Source organism: Mandrillus leucophaeus, unplaced genomic scaffold (assembly GCF_000951045.1).
Source record: "Mandrillus leucophaeus isolate KB7577 unplaced genomic scaffold, Mleu.le_1.0 Scaffold292, whole genome shotgun sequence".
Taxonomy (NCBI): Eukaryota; Metazoa; Chordata; class Mammalia; order Primates; family Cercopithecidae; genus Mandrillus; species Mandrillus leucophaeus.
In genome coordinates, this window is record NW_012103054.1 from 906,209 (window position 1) to 927,513 (window position 21,305).

At 37.6% G+C, this 21,305-nt stretch overlaps 1 protein-coding gene across 2 annotated transcripts in view; it reads right to left on the reverse strand.

Moving 5' to 3' along the window:
* GALNTL6 (polypeptide N-acetylgalactosaminyltransferase-like 6) overlaps nt 1-21,305 on the reverse strand; it is a 1,310,737-nt gene that overhangs the window by 147,219 nt on the left and 1,142,213 nt on the right. The window lies entirely within an intron of this gene.

Genomic DNA, 21,305 nt, shown 5'->3' on the forward strand with positions numbered 1-21,305 from the left:
CATCTTAAAACTCTAAATCTATTGTAATTGTGTAACATCTAATTAATAAAGTATAACTATACTTAAACATTTTCGGTGGCTTATGTACTATGTAGGGAAACTTTAAATTTGGCTAATTTTGTGGACTTACTAATTTTGAGTTTATCTTAGGCACAAATAGCAAAATCCATGTTGTTCCTGAGAAGTTCTGTAATGAGGTTATACACTAGAGTATATGGTTTCCTGAGCTGTAATAATTCCATAGTGATGGCTGTTGCCTTGTTCGAATTTATTCTTTAGAACTAAATGCTCTGTACTCATTGATTAGTCTCTTTTATGTATGTTCATTCCTTATTGAGTAACCACTGCACTTTGAAAATAGTCAATAGTTAAATATTACATTAAATCATAACAAGATTTTTCAGGTCTTTAATAAAGGTCAGACAGGAGGAAGCTGTATTTCCTTTTAAAAGTAGTTTCAGAAAGTAGCAGTAGCCACTTTTTAATAAGACCATATAGTCTTCGATTTCTCCTGCTAAAATCAATTAGGTTAATGGTTTTGAGAGCAAACTCAAATTTGAATCTTTGCTTTGATATGAACTAGGTAATGGCCTGTTTTGTAATTATAAAACAGATTTTTTTTTTCATTTTGCACTAGTGTTGAATGGGATGAGAAATTAAATCTGATGACCTTTAAGTGCTAACCCATTACTTTTTCTTGTTAAGAGCTCAAATTATAGTTATCATTGCCATAGAAAGAATACAGTGGCCTGAACTTAGGGATACAATGTAAATATTCTATAATCATAAAGGGGCACAAAATAAGAGATGTTGTCTATTAAAATCTCAGACGTATTTCAATCCCTTTAAACTGTATATGTGCATTTCTGTGTGGCAGAATTAGACCTTGACGTATTAGTCTGGTTATGCCCAGTGTGTTTTCAATATTCTCTCTTCTCACTCCAGGAGCATTGTTTTTCGTGCCACACCAAAGTAGAAACAAAGATTCAAAGAAACACCAGAGGCTTATTTTAGGACTGAGTTTTTTTTTTTTTTTTTTTTCCCCGGCTTAAGAGAGACTACATAAGACTGGGCCTGGGGGATGAGAAAAACAAGTGGCCAAAAATAAGTAACTAAAAATACAACAGAAGGAACATGTCTGGAGGGCCAGGGTAGAGAGGAAGGGGCAAAGGACAGCACCAGCTCTCTAAGACTGACTCCCCAACAGACTTGTCATTCAAGCACACAGGCCATTCAACAAACCTGGCCACCTGTAAGCCCCCTGGACAGAAGTCAGGGGACTGGGGCACCTGCGTGAGGACAAGGACCAGAAGAGACAGCCTCACCCTATAACAAAACTGAGCAAGTGGGAAATTAACCTCCATGCAAAGGGAACAGTGCCCCTACCTCCCTGCTACAGATACTTTTCCTGTCTCTATTATTAGACTGAAGGGTTTTGAGAGCAAGGACTGAAGCTCTGTTTAACCAATTAAAGGTATTAACCATCGCTATTTGTTCTGTAAACGCACTGAATGATGTCCATGTTACAATGAACCTATAGGCTACACTGAATACACCTGTCATTTTTTGCTCCCCATACTTCCAATAGTTAAGTTACATGCTTTCCTCAAAGGCAGTGCATTTCTTCCCAAAATGTGATTATGCTAGTTTTTCCATTGTAATTCTATAATTTAATTAAATATTATTTAAATTGATGATATATAGTTATAAAAACAGAACTGTTGTTCATGTCAAAACTAATTTGAAGAGTCTGGAAGGATTGTTTTAAAAATTTTTTGTCAAAATAGATGTGCAGGGAGGGAGCCAAGGGTTAAGAAAACTAACAGTTGGGTGCTATGCTCAGTACCTGGGTGATAGAATCATTCCTACCGCAAAGCTCAGCATCGTACAATATATGCACTGTCTCTTATACACATCTAGATGTGTATAAGAGACAGGTACTATCTCTGTCCCCCAATCCCTGCAGCTAGCTAATCTAGAAACATTTGAAAGACAGCTGGATAATTCTGAGCCATTCAGGAGTCCAGATTAATATTAAAAGAGACTGAAGACTGGGCATAGTGCAGACAGATCATTTCTCCAGAGAGTTCATTTTCTCAACTGACTCCTGAAAATTCTACAGGGTAGACGTTTATGTTATGGCATGAAATTTACTCATCTAGTCAGAATATTTGGAAAATAAAAGATATTTACATTGAAACAGATTTGAAGAGCACTCCTAGCCAACTACTGTTTGAGTAAAAACTCAGTCCTTCAGATAAAGCAATTTTCTGGAATTTTTTTCATTTAGCTGTGAAATTTTGTCATACACTTTAGTGAAATGATTCTTTGTTTCAAGGGTAAACAGGAAGCATGGATGCATGATAATGACCACTTGTAAAAGTCTTTTGAATTACAACACTTAAGTTCTGGACTTAATTTCTGTATTATGGCCTACAATCAGCTAGCAAATTCTCAGTTATCTAGATGTGTTTTCCAGACCTTAAATGCTGACCAGGTTATATTTTACAGTGCTTTCCACTGTAAAATTAATCACACTTGATGAAAAATATTCCAAAATGCAGATGTTTGATTTTTGTCTTCTATTTTTATTACCATTTAACACAGCTATTTGTCTACAACTCTTTTGATTCCTTTCACACAGAGAAAATTCTTCTTGTTTCACTGCAAATTCTACCAAAGTCGGTTTAACTTCATCATTACAAATACTAACAGGGAGGGACAGGAACCCCCAGGGTCAGCAACAATAGTGAGAAGAATGAAGGACTACGTCTGAAATGGGACCCTGTTAAGACAGAGTTGTCGCCAAAGAATCTATCATTCCCACCAAACAACCTGGGGCAATTTAGTCCTGAACTTCCAGTACTGTTGCCATGGTTTCTAGACAAAGACAGTAGGGCTGCATTCCAATTATATCCTTCAGAATGACAGATAACTGAAAAATAGGAAAGTGAGGCAATAAAATCTCAGGTCACTCAGAAGAGAGGTGATAGATACAAGTGACAGAGAAGTGCAAGATGCAAGTTTATGGCTGCCTAAAAAACACTTTTGTGATTTAGAATGCAAAATATATATTTTGCAGACTCCCCAGATTTTCAATAGCCATTTTATCCACCAACCAGTTTATTATTCAAAGCCAGGCATCTCTTGCTTAATAGGAATTTTCTGAATAACACTTTAAGCTTAAAGAATTCATGAATTAAGAAAATTCAAGAAAAAAACCTCTTGAACTGTGAAAACTAAAAAATATCCCTTGAATGTTGGTGATACTGCAAATAAGGCAATGCCATTTTTTTTCTTTAATGCTTTGAGAATTCATTAATGCTTTAATGCTTTTCTTTTTCTCTTTAAGGATGAAATGTAATATTCTGTTCTTCCAGTTCAAGGTGCAATTGTAAACTTTGCACCCAGCTAATATTTGAACAATATCTGATAATCAATAGTAGTTTTTCAGGATCAGCAGAAATTTTGTTGCTGTATTAATAGACTTCAGTGTAGAGACTAGTCTTAATGAGAGAAACCATTAGGTAGGGATCAAAAGGTTAACAATGGACTTGAGAATGGTGTTGGTATATATAGTTTGGATGTCAGAAAATTTCATGTTTCTGCATTCCCTGCAATTAAACAGAAACATAACATTTTAATTCCTAAGTGACATTGGGTAATTTATTTTATTTTTTAAAACTTAAAAAAATTAATCTAATAATCTTTAACATTTTAAATCTCAGTTTCTTCATCTGTAAAAGGAAATGAGAATGCCCACCTTTTAGAGTTATGATTTTAAACTAGATAATGCACACAAAGCACTCAGCTCAGCATCTGGTGTGTACTACTGTCAGATGCATTTTAACCAGAACAACTCCATCTTGAATAGAGGCTGGGTAAATGAGGCTGAGACCTACTGGGCTGCATTCCCAGGAGGTTAAGGCATTCTTAGTCACAGGATAATATGGGAAGTCTGCCCAAGATACAGGTCATAAAGACCTTGCTGATAAAACAAGTTGCATTAAGGAAACCGGCCAAAACCCACCAAAACCAAGATGGCAAGAAAAATGACCTCTGGGTGTCCTCATTGCTACACTCCCACCAATGCCATGACAGTTTACAAATGCCATAGCAACATTAGGAAGTTACCCTCTAGTCTAAAAAGGGGAGGAATGAATAATCTACCCCTTGTTTAGCATACAGTCAAGAAATAACCATACAAATGGGCAACCAGCAGCCCTTAGGGCTCTTCTGCCTGTGGAGTAGCCATTCTTTTATTCCTCTACTTTCTTAATAAACTTACTTTCACTTTACTCTATGGGTTAACTTGAAGTCTTTCTTGAACAAGGTCCAAGAACCATCTTTTGGGGTAAGGATCCAGACCCCTTTCTGGTAACACTACTAAGTAAAGGTAGTAGATGCTATTTCAATAGTTACTAGTATTATTAGTATTACCTCCTGCCACACACAATGTAACAAAGTGTACAACTATTGCTATAACAGAAGACCCCAAAAAACATTAGTAAATTCAAATATTTTAAACAATGCATCGATAAAAAGGTCTTAAAAGTGCCTTAGATGTGAAATTAGATGTGTTTGAGTGGTGGGGAAAATAAGCACTAATTTAATAGAAGGTATTTCAGGGATTACTGCCACCACAGTGAGAGGGAAATTTCTAGATGTTCTGAAGACTAAATTATGCTTCCTGAGTTTCACTTTGGTAATACTTATTTTACGACACTTTGAAGACAACATAACATTTCTGTTAACACGTTGAATATAGCTGTCACAGTTTAATAAAATCAGTTTTATCATTTGCTTTTTATGCACAAATTTTAAAAGTTAGCTGTATTCTTGCATTTGACTTGTACTATATTCAGAATGCATTTTTTTCCTCAGCAATAACTGGTTTGATTTTATATTAGAAGTACTTAGCAACAACTGATTTACTTAAGAGATTTCTGTATGAGAAATGTTGCAAGAATCCACCTACATTTCTAATAAATAATGACTGTAATCAAGGAAAAAGAGAAAAAAGTTTTCTTTTACTTTATGAGACCTTTTCTTTTTTGTAATACCCATCTTGGGCTGGGCGCGGTGGCTCATGCCTGTAATCCCGGCACTTTGGGAGGCTGAGGCGAGCGGATCACAAGGTCAGGAGATGGAGACCATCCTGGCTAACACAGGGAAACCCTATCTCTACTAAAAATGCAAAAAATTAGCCGGGCGTGGTGGCATGCACCTGTAGTCCCAGCTACTTGGGAGGCTGACGCAGGAGAATGGCGTCAACCTGGGAGGTGGAGCCTGCAGTGAGTGGAGATCGCGCCACTGCACTCTAGCCTGAGTGACACAGCAAGGCTCCATTTCAAAAAAATAAAACAAGAAATAAAATACCCAACTTGGTAGTTTGGAGTATAACCTTTTGCTCTTTATTTTCCTTTGGTTAGCATCTCCATATGTTATCACAATTATTTTTATTTATAAGCTCTGAAATTTGATATTTTACCTAAATATATACGTGTGTGTATATATATGTAATAAAGTATGTAATTTTACTGATCAAAGTAAGTAGAGAACTGGGCAATTTCAGATAAAAATAATCAAAAAACTTGCTCATATGAGACATATGAAGAAGAGCTGTACATCGTCATTTGTATTTTTTTTCTTTTTTTTTTTTTGAGACGGAGTCTTGCTCTGTGGCCCAGACTGGAGTGCAGTGACACCATCTCGGTCCACTGCAAGCTCCGCCTCCTGGGTTCACACCATTCTTCTGCCTCAGCCCCCGAGTAGCTGGGACTACAGGCACCTGCCACCACGCCCAGCTAATTTTTGTGTTTTTAGTAGAGATGGGGTTTCACCGTATTAGCCAGGATGGTCTCGATCTCCTGACCTCGTGATCCGCCCGCCTTGGCCTCCCAAAGTGCTGGGATTACAGGCGTAAGCCACGGTGCCCAGCCACATTGTCATTTGTATTTTTAAGTTTCCTCTTCTGTTATTGCAATTTTGAAATAATTGCTTAAGATCAAAATCTGGCCTACTCTTTCTAGAAAACATACAAATATCAAAAACTTCAGTAACTTGGTATATTTCCTTTTAATTTGTCTTAATTCTTCTACCTGTATGTTTTAAGTGCTTTAGAAGGAACACACTCGGTAGTGGAGCAGCAGATCTATTAGAGTACCAAGTTTCCTCCCTGCAAGTGAAAGCTTGAATTATTTCTTTTTGCATATGACATGGCTACATCTCACTGAAAGATTAGAAGGAAGTAGTTTCTCTCATTCAAAAGCTTACTTGGGAGGAGCGACATCACCAAAATGGCAAAATAGAAGGCAACCTGCTCATATCCCCCTACAAAAACAAATATTCTGCACCCATCCACAGTCAAAAGTCTCTCTGAAGAAGCTTCAACATTCAGGTAGGAGTTTGTGAAACCCCAGTGGAGCCCAAGACCTAGGAGGGTTGTTTTGAGAGTATGGACCAACACCAAGGTACATGTTTTGTCCCATCGAGCTTGCTTCCAAGTTCAAGCAAGGAAACAGACCTGTCCCCCGGGGAACTTGGTTATAGCTCCATTTTGCTTTAAGCCTACAACCAATACTACTTGTCAAGAGGTTTGGAAGGACTCTTGCACATTAGCATATTGGAAGAAAGGCTCATCTGCCCACTGACATCAAGTTAGGCAGTGAGCCTGAAAATTGCCATGGTGTTGCTCTAGCCTCTCTCAGCTGAGTTCCTAACTCAGAGCGGCTCTCACAAGGACCCAGAGGGGGAATTGCCCATACCTTGCAGCCTGAGTCTGAGCCTGCCTAAATAGGCTCTCCAATCTCTGTCCCACAGCAGGTCTCTAGGGGGCCTACTCCCAGCTCTAAACCCTCCTGTTGCAATCAGGGGACTATCCTGTCTGTGCAGAGATTTGCTGAAAGACATGCATCCCTCTTAGCCAGTGAGACCAGGCTTTCCAGCCTCTACGCACAGCAGATCCCCGAGGGGGCTCAATCTCAGCTTTCACCCCTCCCACTGTAGTTGGGGAACTATCCTGTATGTGCTCAGACCTGCCATTCTGAACCAAGATGTTTGCCTTTCTGAACCAAGGAGATGGTTCTAGCCTCTGTCACACAGAAGATCCCAAGAAGGCCTAGTCTCAGCTCCAGTCTCTCTTGCTGCAGTTGGAGAATTATCCCATCTGTGCAGGGACCTGCTGGGAGAGGTGGACCCATCTGAGCCATTTTGACAGGAATGCTAGCCTCTGTCCCACAGCAGACCTCTAGGAGGCCCAGTATCAGCTTCCAGCTCTCCTACTGCAATCAGGAAACTGTCCTATCTGTGAAGGAACTTGCTGGGTTACATGCACCCTCTGAGCTGAGACCGGGGTTTCCAGTCTCTATTTGACACCAAATTGCAAGACGGCCTAGTATCAGCTTTGACCACTCCTGCTGCAGTCAGGGAACTATCCTATCCGTGCAGGGACCTGCTAGGAGACATATACCAGTTTGAGCCAATGTGACAGGCATCCTTTCTTTCTTCCCATAGCAGATCCTGAGGGAGTCCCATCTCAATCCCAGTCCTCCTTGTTGCAATTGAACCCATCCTGCCTATGCAGGGATCTGCTGGGAGACATGCTGGTCTGGGCCACTGGGACAGTCTTCTAGGCTTGAGCCCCTGTCCAGAGTTTCCACACAGCCCAAGTATCTTCTTCAGGCATTCCCCAGGTCTGTCTGGGCTGAAAAACCACATCAACTTGAGAGTCCTTCAAAGACTTGTAGAATGCCTGGGCCTAGGGAGTTCTTTACTGCTGAAATGGCTGCAGTGATTATAGCTGGAATCAGGAAACATAATAGTCAGTCTGCTTAGAATCTCTGAAAAGCCCTTGGAAGAAGAACAGGCACAAACAAAACCGGGCAAAGAAGACTAAAATAAATACCTAATCCCTCAATGTGTAGACATTGTTCCACATCCACAAGCATCAAGAACATGAAGGGATATATGACATGACCAAACAAACAAAGTAAGGTACTAGAGATCAACCCTAAAGTGAGGAGATGTATGACCTCTCAGACAAAGAATTCAAAACATCTATCTTAAGGAAGTCATTGAACCTCAAGGAAACACAGATAACCCAAAAACTTATCAAAGAAATTTAACAGAGAGATTGGAAGAATAATAAAAATCATACAGGAATCCTGGGTGAAAAATACAATGAATGAAATGAAAAATGCAATAGAAAGCATCAATAGCAGAACTGATCAAACAAAAGAGTCAGTGAGCTTGAAGATAGACTATTTGGAAATATATAGACAGAAGAGAAAAAAGAAAAATAATAAAAAGAAATGAAGAAAGCTTATGGAGTCTATGGGACAATTTCAAAAGGGCAAATATTCAGTTTATTGGAGTTAAAGAGGGAACTGACATGGACAGATAAACATAAAATTTCTTTAAAGAAATAACAGAGAGCTTTCCAAACCTTGAGAGACATAAATACCCAGGCAGAAGAAAGTGAAAAGTCTCTAATTTTATTCAACCCAAACAAGAATACCCTAAAACATATTATAATCAATCTCACAAAGGTAAAAGACAAAGAAAATTTCTGAAAGCAATGAGAGAAAATAAGCAAATAACATTTAAGGGAGTTATAATATGCCTGACAGCAGGCTTCTCAGCAGAAACCTTACAGGACTGGAGGGAGTGGAGCCATATATTCAGAGTGCTGAAAGGAAAAATACAAACAAATAACAACAAAAAAACAAACAAAAACAAGAATAGGAAAGACTTTTCCAGACAAACAAAAGCCAAGGCAATTTATTGCTACTAGGCTGTCCTATAAGAAATGCTTAAGGGAGTCCATGATACCCAAAGAAAAGGACATAAATGTGATTATTATACTAATCAATCATGGTGTGGAAACTGAATCTAGTAAGAAAACTAAAAGACAAAACCATTAAAAATAATAACTGCAACACGTTGTTAAGATATATGCAACATGAAAAGGTAAACTGTGACATCAAAACTTAAAATGTGAGGGGAGAAGAGAGGAAAAGTGTATAGGTTTTTTTTCAGTTTGTTTCTTTTCTTTTTCTTTATTTGCAATCAAAGTTGGTATCATTTTAAATAACTTGTTATAACTATAGGATGATTTTTGTAAACATCATGGTAATCACAAAGCAAAAATCTATAATATATACACTAAAAATGAAAAGTGTGGAATATATACACTAAAGTAAAAAGCAACAAATGAAAAATACTATCAGAGCAAATCACTTAACCACAAAGACAGACAGGAAAGAAGAAAGAATGGAAAAGAAGAGTTACAAAGCAACTAGAAAACAAGTAACAAAATGATAGTAGTAAATCCTTACTTATCAATAATGCATTGAATATAAATGGACTGAATTCTCCAATTAAAAGACACAGTGACTGAATGAATTAAAAAAACAAGACCTAACTTATGCTGCCTATAAGAAACTCAGTTTATCTATAAAGATACTCATATACTGAAGGTGATGGGAGAAAAAAAGTTATTCAGTGCAAATAGAAATAAAAAGAGAGCTAGAGCAGCTATACAAAGGAGACTTTAAGTTAAAAAAAAAGAGCAGTCACGCAAAAGAGACTTTAGGTAAAAAAAAAAAAAAACTGTAAAAAAGACAAAACAAGATCATTATATAATGATAAAGAGATCAATTCAGCAAGAGGATATAACAATTGTAAATACATGTGCACCCAATACCAATACCAAAACACCCAGACACATAAAGCAAATATTAACACTTCTAAAGGGAGAGATAGAATGCAATACAATAATAGTAGAATACTTCAACACCCCATTTTCAGCAATGGGCAGATCATTTAGGCAGAAAATTAACAGACAGACATCATAATTGAACTATACACTAGAACAAATGGACCTAACAGACATTTACAGAACATTTCATCCAATTAATATGTAATACAGATTCTTTTCATCAGCACATATGACATTCTCCAGGATAGACTATATGTTAGGCCACAAAAAAAAGTCTCAACAAATTAAAAAATGTTGAAATCATGTCTGACCACAATCAAATAAAGCCAGAATCAATAGAAAGCAAAACTTTGTAAATATACCAGTACATGGAAACAACATGCCCTGAATGACCAACGGGTCAATGAAGATGTTAAGAAGGAAATTGAAATATTTCTTGAAACAAAATTGGAAGCACAACACACCAGAATGTAGGGGATACAGCAAAAAAGTACAAAGAGGGAAGTTTACAGCAATAAACGCCTACATAAAAAATAGAAAAACTTCAAATACTTCAAATAAATAACCTAATGATGCACCTCAAGAAAAGCAAGCACAAACCAATCCTCAAATTAGCAAAATCAAAGAAATAATAAAGATCAGAACATAAATATGTGAAACTGAGACAATAAAACAGTGCTTGAACTAAGATGGTTAATTAGACATAGCTGAGACACTTCTCCCACTGAGAAGAACCAAAAGATTGAGTAAACCATCACACTTTGAACAGATCTTCTGAAAGAAAATACTGAAAGTTGATAGGTGACATAGACACCATGTTTGAAGAGGGAAGAAGCTGGGAAGCTTGCCTGGAGTTGGGGAATGTTGAGGACCAGCTCCCAAACCTGACTAGGTCCTAAGGAAGAGGCTAGTGAAGGAGCTCCGGGACTCCACACTTCCACTGTGGATATCTAGGATCCTAGATACATGAGGTCCTATGACCTCCACAGGCATTTGAATTGGCAGAGGGAACTGCCTGGAGATAAGGCAGAGGAAGAGCACAAACCTGCATGGATCCCAGAAGGTTTTGCAGTGCACACTGCAGCTGCAACAAAATGTGACCATAGGTACCCATCCCCCCAAGGCTCTCTATCTTGTTCTGAGTGACTACAGCTCTTGCTTTCTGCCAAGCTGGGAGAGAGCAGGCCTTGGCTATTTCTTCCATGGGACTGGGGTGCATCTGATCTATGTGCCCCCTTGTCGACCAGATCTTCCCAACACTGCCTGCCTGGTCACTCCCTCAGGAAGGTGCCCACAGCGCAGCTTTCATTGTCCTGCCTGAGTGTTTTGCTGGTTGCCTGGGAGTCGTTTGGCTCCTTCGGCACAGTCAGCTCTGGGCAGTGAGGGGTCAGCAGACAAAACTGTAGGCCTGGTCCCAAAACCCCCAGGATTCGAGTACACTGTCCAGCGGTTTGGAGCTGAGATCTTTGGCTTGAGTTTGAGGAGGGGAGGACCCTCCACGCTCAGAACACTTAGAAGAATGATACACAGGTTTGTGTGCTGGTGTGGGAGCTGAGTGTCCCTCTCTCGACGAGACTTTTTTGGGAAGGGTGTGGCCTATTAGCCAGTAGCACCTTTTTCCTCAGGGATCCCTACAGCGTGGAACACCTGGAACTGCCCAGCAATCCTGGCACAGAAGGTTTGGGAGAAGCCCAGCTGTCAGGCCCACTCCTGGGGCAGATGCTGCAGACTTACTGGGTTGGGCAAGTGTGAGCTGGGTTGGCCCCACAGCTGTCTGCTGGGCTAAGAACAGCAGGCCGTGGGTGCCACATGTATGGTATTACTGTCCTACCTGGGCATCCTCTGCCCTTGACCCACTGCATCACCAGACCACCTGCAGACACACACCACAACCTGTTCTGACTCTGCCAAGCTCAGAGGACAAGTAGGTCCCTAAATAATTGTGGATTTCCTGGTGAGGTAAACCTTGCCTTGGGCTGCCCCTGAGGGAGGAGGGAAAGCAGTTTGCCAAAGTTTCGCTTGAGACTAAGAAATCACGGATGCAACACCAATAATTGAAAAGGGCTCTACCAAGTCCCCAGAATGGAGTTGGTGAGGGAATCATCTCTTGCACCCCATCTTCCATCTCCAGGCCACTCAAGAGTAAGGGCATATGGCATATGCAGCAGTAAGAACAACAACAAAAAGGTGCAAGTGCATATGCAGCAGTAAAAACACACACACACACACACACACACACACTCTCACACACAAACAAAAAAACCAAAAAAAAAAAAAGAAAAAGAATTAAAAATATGAACAAAGCTGACAACACAACAGTAAGCTCCAAGGGGAGCTTGGCTAAGAGCCTATCTTCTGGCCCTTACTCTTAAGCGCCATGTATTGGTTCAGATTCTGAATTACACCACCAAAGAAAAAGTTTCTTTAACACCCAACACCTGTGAAACCCAAAGCAGGAAACTATCCACAAGTAAGGAGCCCATACAGAACCCTGACCATTTGGAAGCATTCAGAAATGAAGGCAATCAACGATACACAACATACACCACAGAGAAACCCTCAAGGGAAAAATAATATATAAAAACAAAAGGCCTCATCCATAGTAGAGCAATTTAAAAAGGAAAAAGAATTGCCAGCCTCCTCATATGAGAAGGGCTCTGGCAATACAAAAAGTCAGAGCATTTCTTTACATCCAAAGGATTGCACTAGCTCCCCAGCAATGGATCCTAACCACATTGAAATGTCTTAAATAACAGACATAGAATTCAGGGTCTGAATGGCAAGGAAGCTCAATAATAAAATCCAGAATTTGGATGGCAAGCAAACTCAATGAAATTCAAGAGAAAATTGAAAGCCAATGCATGGAAGCCAGAAAAACAATTTAAGACTTGAACAATGACATGACCATATTAAGAAAGAAATAAACTGAACTTCTGGAATTGAAAAATTCACTATGAAAATTTCAAAATACTGTTGGAAGTCTTAACAAAAGACTAGACCAAGCTGAGGAAAGAATATAAAAGCTCTAAGACCCAGTCAGACAAAAATAAAAAGAACTGAAAATATGAACAAAAGCAACAATAAATATGGGATTATGTAAAGAGACAAAGCCGATGACTTCTTAGCATTCCTGAGAGAGAATAAGAGAGAATAGGCAATTTGGAAGATATATTTGAGAATATAATATATAAGAAAATTTCCAATGTTGCCAGAGTGGTTGAAATGTAAATTTGAGAAACTCAGAGAACTCCTGTAATATACTATACAAGATGACCATCCCCAAGACATACTGTCATCAGACTTTACAAGGTAAATGCAAAGAAATAAATCTTAAAGGCAGCTAGAGTAAAGGGTTATGTCACTTATGAGGGGAACCTCATCATAACAGCAGAAACATAAGTCAGAGATTGGGGGCATATTTTTAGCATTCTTAAATTTAAAAATTCAAAACAAGAATTTTATGTCTCCTCAAGCTAAGCTTCATAACTGAAGGAGAAATAAAAACTTTTCCAGACAGGGAATTTGCTACCATTAGACTCGCCTTACAAAATATGTTAAAGGGAGCTCTAAACAAGGAAATGAAAAATCGATAACAGCTACCACAAAAACACATATAGACCCTAAAAAGTCTATAGTCTATAGACCCTATAAAGCAACTACACAATTGAGACCATGAAGCAACCAACCATTGACATCATGACAGAATCAAAACCTCACATATCGGTCTAAATGCCCCACTTAAAAGGCACAGGGTGGCAAGTTGGATTAAAAAAAAAAAGAAGACCCCATCTTCTGCTGTCTTCAGGAGACCAATCTCCCATGTAATGACACCCATAGGCTCAAAGGAAAGGGATAGAGAAAGATCTATTATGCAAATGGTAAACGATAAAGAGTAGAGGTCACTATTTTTATATCAGATAAAACAGACTTTAAACCAAAAACAGTAAAAACAGACAAAGAAGGTCATTACATAACGACAAATGGTTGAATTCAACAACAAGACTTAGTTACTATAAATCTATATGCACTGAACATTGAAGCACCCAGATCATAAAACAGTACTTCTAGATTTATGAAAAGACTTAGGCACACAATCATAGGGACTATTCAAAACCCCACTGGCAGTGTTAGACAGGTCATTGAGGCAGAAAACTAACAAAGAAATTCTGGACTTAAATCCAGCACCTGACCAACTGGACAAAATAGACATCTACAGAATACCCCACTTAACAGCCACAGAATATACATCCCTCTCATTGGCACACAGAACATACACTAACCTCAACGACATGCTTAGCCATAAAGCAAGTCTCAATAAATTCAAAAAAATCAAATTCATACTAAGCATATTCTCAGACCACAGTGGAATAAAAATAAAAATTAATACTAAGAGTATCCCTCAAAACCACACAATTACATTGAACCTAAACAAGTTGTTCCTGAATGACTCTGGAGTAAATGGAAACAGAAACATAACATACTAAATCTCTATGATGCAAACAAGCAATATTAAAAAGAAAGCTTATGGCTCTGAACACCTACATTAAATTAACAATCTAACATTACACTTAGAGGAACTAGAAAAACAAAAACACACCAACCCTAAAATTAGCAGAAAAAAATAAATAATGAAAGAACAGAATTAAATGAAATTGAGACTCAAAAATCATTACAAATGATCAACAAAATAAAAAGTTGGTTCTTTGAAAGGATAAACAAGATCAATAGACTGCTAACTAGATTAACAAAGACAAAAAGAAGATGCAAGTAAGCATAATCGGAAATAACAAAGAAGGCCTTACAACAGATTCCGCAGACATAAAAAGGATCCTCAGAGACTGTTATGAACACCTCTGTGCATACAAGTTAGAAAATCTAGAGGACATGAATAAATTCCTGGAAGTACACAAACTCCCAAGATTGATTCAGGAAGAAATGGAAATACTGAATAGACCAATATCGAGTTCTGAAATTGAATCAGTAGTGAAAAACCAGCAAACAATAAAAGCCCAGACTAGATGGATTCACAGCCAAATTTTACCAACCATACAAAGAAGAACTGGTACCAATTCTATTAAAATTATTCCAAAAAATCGATGAGAAGGGACTCCTCTCTATCTCATTCCATGAAACTAGTATCACCCTGATGTCAAAATCTGACAAAGACACAATGAAAAAAGACAACTACAGGCAAATCACCCTGATGAACATAGACACAAAAATCCTCAATAAAATACTAGCAAACCAAATTCAGTCGTACCTCAAAAAGCTAATTCACCATGGGATGCTAATTCATTCCTGGGATGTAAGGCTGGTTCAACATATGCAAATCAATAAACATGATTCATCACATAAACAGAATTAAAAACAAAGCCCATATAATCATCTTAATAGATGTAGAAAATGCTTTTGATAAATCCCATTATCCTTTCATGACAAAAACCCTCAATGAACTAGGCATTAAAAATATATATCAAAATAATAAAGACATCTATGATAAACCCATAGCCAACACCATACTGAATGGGCAAAAGCTGGAAGTATTTTCCTTAAGAACTGGAACAAGACAAGGATGCCCATCTTTACCACTCCTATTCGACATAGTACTGGTAGTTCTACTTTCTTTGGGCAAAAGAAAGAAACATAAAGCATCCAAATAGGAAAAGAAGTCAAATTACCTCTCTTCACTAATGATATGATTCTATGCCTAGAAAACCTCACTGACTCTGCCAAATGGCTTACAGACCTGATAAATGACTTCAGTAAAGTTTCAGTATACAAAATCAATGTACAAAATTTAGTACTATTTTTATACACCAATAACATTCAAGCTGAGAGTTGAATCAAGAATGCAATCTCATTTACAATAGCCACACACACAAAAGCAAATGTAGGACTACACTAACCAAGGATGTAAAAAATCTCTATAAGGAGAACTACAAAACACTGATGAAAGAAATAATAGATGACATAAAAATGAAAAAAAAAATCCATGCTCATGGGTTGGAAGAATAGATATTGTTATAATAACCATACTATCCAAAACTATCTACAGATTCAATGCTATTTCTGTCAAATTACCAATGCTGTTTTTCACAGAATTAGAAAAAAACTATTCTCAAATTCATATGGAAGCAACAAAAGAGCCCAAATAGCCAAGGCAATCCTAAGCAAATAGAACAGAGCCGGAGGTACCACATTACCTAAAATCAAACTGTTCTACAAGACTACAGTAATCAAAACAGGAGGGTACTGGTACAAAAACACACATAGAGCATGGGAACAGACTGGAGAACCCAGAAATAAAGCAGCATGCCTACAATCAACTGATCTTGTACAAAGTGGACAAAAATAAGCAATGAGAAGAGAACTCCATATTAAATAAATAGTGCTGGGATAACTGGATATCCACTTGACAAAAATAAGCAATGGGAAAAGGACTTCCTATTCAATAAATAGTGCTGGAATAACTGGATATCTATGTGCAGAAGAATGAAACTGGACTCCTACCTCTCACCATATACAAAAGTTAACGCAAGATAGATTAAAGACTTAAGTGTACAACCTCAAACTATAAAAATTATAGAAAAAAATCTAGGAAATGCTTTTCTGGACATTGGCCTTGGCAAAGAATTTATGACTAAGAACTCAAAAGCAATTGCAACAAAACCAAACATTGACAAGCGTGGCCTATTAAACTTAAGAGTTTCTTCACAGCAAGAGAAACTATCAACAGAGTACACAGACACCCCACAGAATGAGAGAAAGTATTTGCAAACTACGTATCTGACAAAGGTCTAATATCTAGAATCCATAAGGAACCTAAATGAATCAACAAATAAAAAACAAATAACCCCGTTAAAATGTGGGCAAAGGACTCTTCTCAAAAGAAGACATACAAGTGGCCAAAAACCATATTGATACATGCTTAACATCACCCATTATAAGATAAATGCAAATCAAAACCACAATGAGATATCATCCCACACCAGTCATAATTAATTATTAATAATAATTAATATTATTAATAATAAATGGCTATTATTAAAAAGTAAAAATAGAGGCCGGGTACGGTGGCTCACGCCTATAATCCTAGCACTTTGGGAGGCCGAGGCAGGCAGATCACCTGAGGTCAGGAGTTCAAGATTAGCCTGGCAAAAATGGGGAAACCCCATTGCTACAAAAAATACAAAAATTAGCCAGGCATGGTGGCAGGTGCCTGTAGTCCCAGTTACATGGGAGGCTGAGGCAAGAGAATTACTTGAACCTAGGAGGTGGGGGCTGCAGTGAGCCAAGATTGCACCATGGCACCAGCCTGGGCAACAGAGTGAGACTAGATCTCAAAAAAAAAAAAAAAAAAAAAGGTAAAAATAGAATACGTCAGCAGGGCTGCAGAGAAAAAAGAACACTTATACACTGTTGGTGGGAATGTAAATTAGTTCAGCCACTGGGGAAAGCAATTTGGAGACTTCTCAAAGAACTAAAAATAGAACTACCATGCTGGTGGTTGGTTGCTGGTTCTAAAAATAGAACCCAGCAATCTCATTACTGTGTATATGTCCAAAGGAAAATAAATCATTGGAAAATAAACCATTTTACCAAAAGACACATGCACTCACATGTTCATTGCAGCACTATTCATGATAGCAAAGACATTGAATCAACCTATGTGCCCATCAATGGTGGACTGAATAAAGATAGTGTGGTACATATACACCATGGAATACTTCACTGCCATAAAAAATGAACAAAATAATTTCCTTTGCAGCAACATGGATGCAACTAGAGGCCATTATTCTAAGCGTATTAATGCAGTAACAGAAAATCAAATACCACATGTTTTCATTTATAAGAGGAGGATAAGCATTGGGTACACATGGAAATAAATAAGAGGACAAAAGTCATTGATCACTACAAGAGGGGTGGGGAGTAGGGGGTCAATGGTTAAAGAACGACCTATTGGATACCATGCTCACTATCTGGGTGATGCATTCAGTTATAACCCAAACTGCAGTAGCACACAATATTCACTTGCAACAATCCTGCACGTGTATCCCCTGAATCTAAAATAAAAGTTGAACTTAAAAATAGATACTATAAAATAATACAAAAGATCAATGAACTGTAAAATTGATTTTTTTTTGAGACAGAGTTTTTTGCTCTTGTTGCCCAGGTTGGAGTGCAATGGTGCAATCTCAGCTCACTGCAACCTCTGCCTCCCAAGTTCAAGCAATCCTTCTGTCTCAACCTCCTGAGTAGCTAAGATTAGAGGCATGTGCCACCATGCCCAGCTAATTTTATATTTTTAGTAGAGCCAGGGTTTCACCATGTTGACCAGACTGGTCTCGAATTCTTGACCTTGTGATCTGCCCACCTCGGCCTCCCAAAGTGCTGGGATTGCAGTTGTGAGCCACAGCGCCTGGCCAATTTTTTAAACAGGTAAGGAAATGTAACAAATCTTTAGCTAGACTAAGAATGGAGGAGAGAAGACTCAAATAAAATCAGAAGTGAAAAAGGAGACATAACAACTGAGACCTCAGAAGCACAAAGGATTGTTGGGGACTATTATGAACAACTATACACCAAAATATTGGAAACTTAGAAGAAATAGATAAATTCTTGTAAATATACAACCTATGAAGATTGAACCATGAAGAAAAAGAAAACCTGAAGAGATCAATAATGAATAATGAAATCAAAGCAGTAATAGTCTCTCATCGATGAAAAGCCCAACACTTGATGGATTAATTACTGAATTCTACCAAACTTTTAAGGAAGAACTAATACTGATTCTACTGTAACTATTTCAAAAAATCGAAAGGAGGGAATTCTTCCAAACTCATTCTATAATGTCAATATTATCCTGATACTTAAACTAGACAAGTACGTACACATACAAAATCTATAGGCCAATATTCCTCATAAACATAGATGTAAAAACCCTAAACAAAACATAATTCAATAAGACATTAAAAAGAACATTCACCATAATGAAGTGGGCTTCATCCTAAAGATGCAAAGATGGTTCAACATATGCAAATCAATAACTATGACATATCACACCAAGAGAATCAAGGACAAAAAGATTATGATCATTTTGATACATGCTGAAAAAGAATTTGGTAAAATTCAACATTCTTTTATGATAAAAACTCTTAACAAATTGGATATAGAAAGAAAATACTTCAATATGATAAAAGCCATACATTACAAACCCACATGTAAAATCACACTGAAAGGGGGAAAACTGAAAGCCTTTCCACTAAGATTTGGAACAAGACAAGAATGCTCACTTTCAACACTTTTATTTAACCTAGTTCTGAAAGTCCTAGCCTGAGTAATTAGGCAAGAAAAAGAAACAAAGGGCATCAAAGTTGTAACGGAAGAAGTCAAAATATCTTTGCAAATGACATGATCTTATTTTTAGAAAAACCTAAAGACTCTACTAAAAGTTCTTGGAACTGATGAATTAATTCAATAAAAGTTGCTTTACACTAACAGAAATCAATCTGAAAAGAAATCAAGAAAACAATCCCATTTATAATAGCTCAAAAATACCTATGAATAAATTTAACTAAAGAAGTGAAGTAATCTGTACAAATCAATGATGAAAGAAATTGAAGACACATAAAAAATGGAAAGATATACCATGGTCATTGATTGGAAGAATTAATACTGTCAAAATCTCTACACTACCCGAAATGATATAAATAATTAATGTAATCCATATCAAATTACCAATGACATTCTTCACAAGAGACAGAAACAAATTCAAAAATTTGAAGGGAACAAGAAAAGGACCTAAATAGCTAAAGTGGTCCTGAACAAAAAGAACAAAGCAGGAGGCATCACATTACCTGATTTCAAATTATCCCACAAAGCTATAGTAACCAAAATAGCATGATACTGGCATAAAAACAGACGCATACACCAATGGAACAAAATAGAGAACCCAGAAGTAAATCCATGCACTTACAGCCAACTCATTTTTGACAAAGGTGCCAAGAACATTCAATGGGGAAAAGAACAGTTTCTTCAATAAACGATGCTGGGAAAATGGGATATCCATAAGAAGAAAAATGAAATTAGATCTTTATCTTTGATCATATACAAAAATCAACCAAAAATAGATTAAAGACTTAACTATATGACCCCAAACTATGAAACTACTAGAAGAAAACGCTGGGGAAACACTACAGGACACTAGTCTGGGCAAAGATTTTTCTTGGGTAACACCTCAAAAGCACATGCAACAAAAGCAAAAATAGACAAATTTATATCAAGCTAGAAAGTTTCTGTAGAGCAAGGAAACAATCAACAAAGTGAAGAGACAACCTATAGGATGGGAGAACATATTTGCAAACTATCCATCTGACAAGGAAATAATAACCAGAATATATAATGAACTCAAACAACTCAATAGTAAAACCTCTCAAATAATTCAATTAAAAATGAGCAAAATACCTGAATAGACATTTCTCAAAAGAAGACATACAAATGGCCAACAAGTATATGAAAAATGTTCAACATCTTTAGTCATCAGAGAAATGCAAATCAAAACCACATTGAGGTTATATCTTATCCAAGTTAAACTGGCTATTATTTCAAAGACAAAAAATTAAAAAATGCTGGCAAGGATGCAGAGAAAGGGAAATGCTCCTACACTGTTGGTGGAAATGCAAAGTAATATGGAAATTAGGGGAAAGAGTATGAAGGGTCCTCAAAATACTAAAATAGAACTACTATATAATCTAGTAATCCTACTGCTGGGTATATTTTCAAAAGAAAAGGAATCAGTATGTAGAAGTGATATCTGCATTCCCGTTTTTTTGTGGCGATGGTCTCAATAGTTACCTAAGTGTCCATCACTGGATGAATGGATAAAGAAAAGGTAGTATATACACACAATGGAATATTATGCAGTCATAAAAAGGAATGAAATACTATCATTTCCAGGCACATAGATGGAACTGAAGGTCATTATTTTAAGTAAAATAAGTCAGGCATAGAAAAACATCCCATGTCCTAGTTCACATGGGGAGCTAAACAAGTTGATCTCATGGAGGTAGAAAGTAGACTGGTGGTTACCAGAGGCTGGGAATAGAAGGGAGTGAGGGTGGGGAGGGGGTAAAAAGAGAATTTGGTTAATGAGTACAAAAATACAGTTAAATAGAAGATATACGTTCTAGTATTTGATAGTACTTTAGTGATATAGTTTGGTTGTTTGTGCCCTCCAAATCTTATGTCAAAATATGGTCCCCAGTGTTGGAGGTGAGGCCTGGTGGGAGGTGTTTGGATCATGGGGAATGGATTCCTCATGAATTAGGTTTAGCGCCATCCCCTTGCTGGTGAGTGAGTTCTCGTGAGATCTGGTTGTTTAAAAGTGTGTAGCAGCTCACCCCTGTGTCTCTTGCTTTTGCTTTCACCATGTGACATGCTGGCTTCCTGTTGCCTTCCACAATGATTAAAAGCTTCCTGAGGCCCTTACCAGAAGCAGATGCCAGCACCACCTTCTTGTGTAGCCTGCAGAACTGTGAGCCAATTAAACTTCTGTTCTTTGTAAATTACCCAGTCTCAGATATTT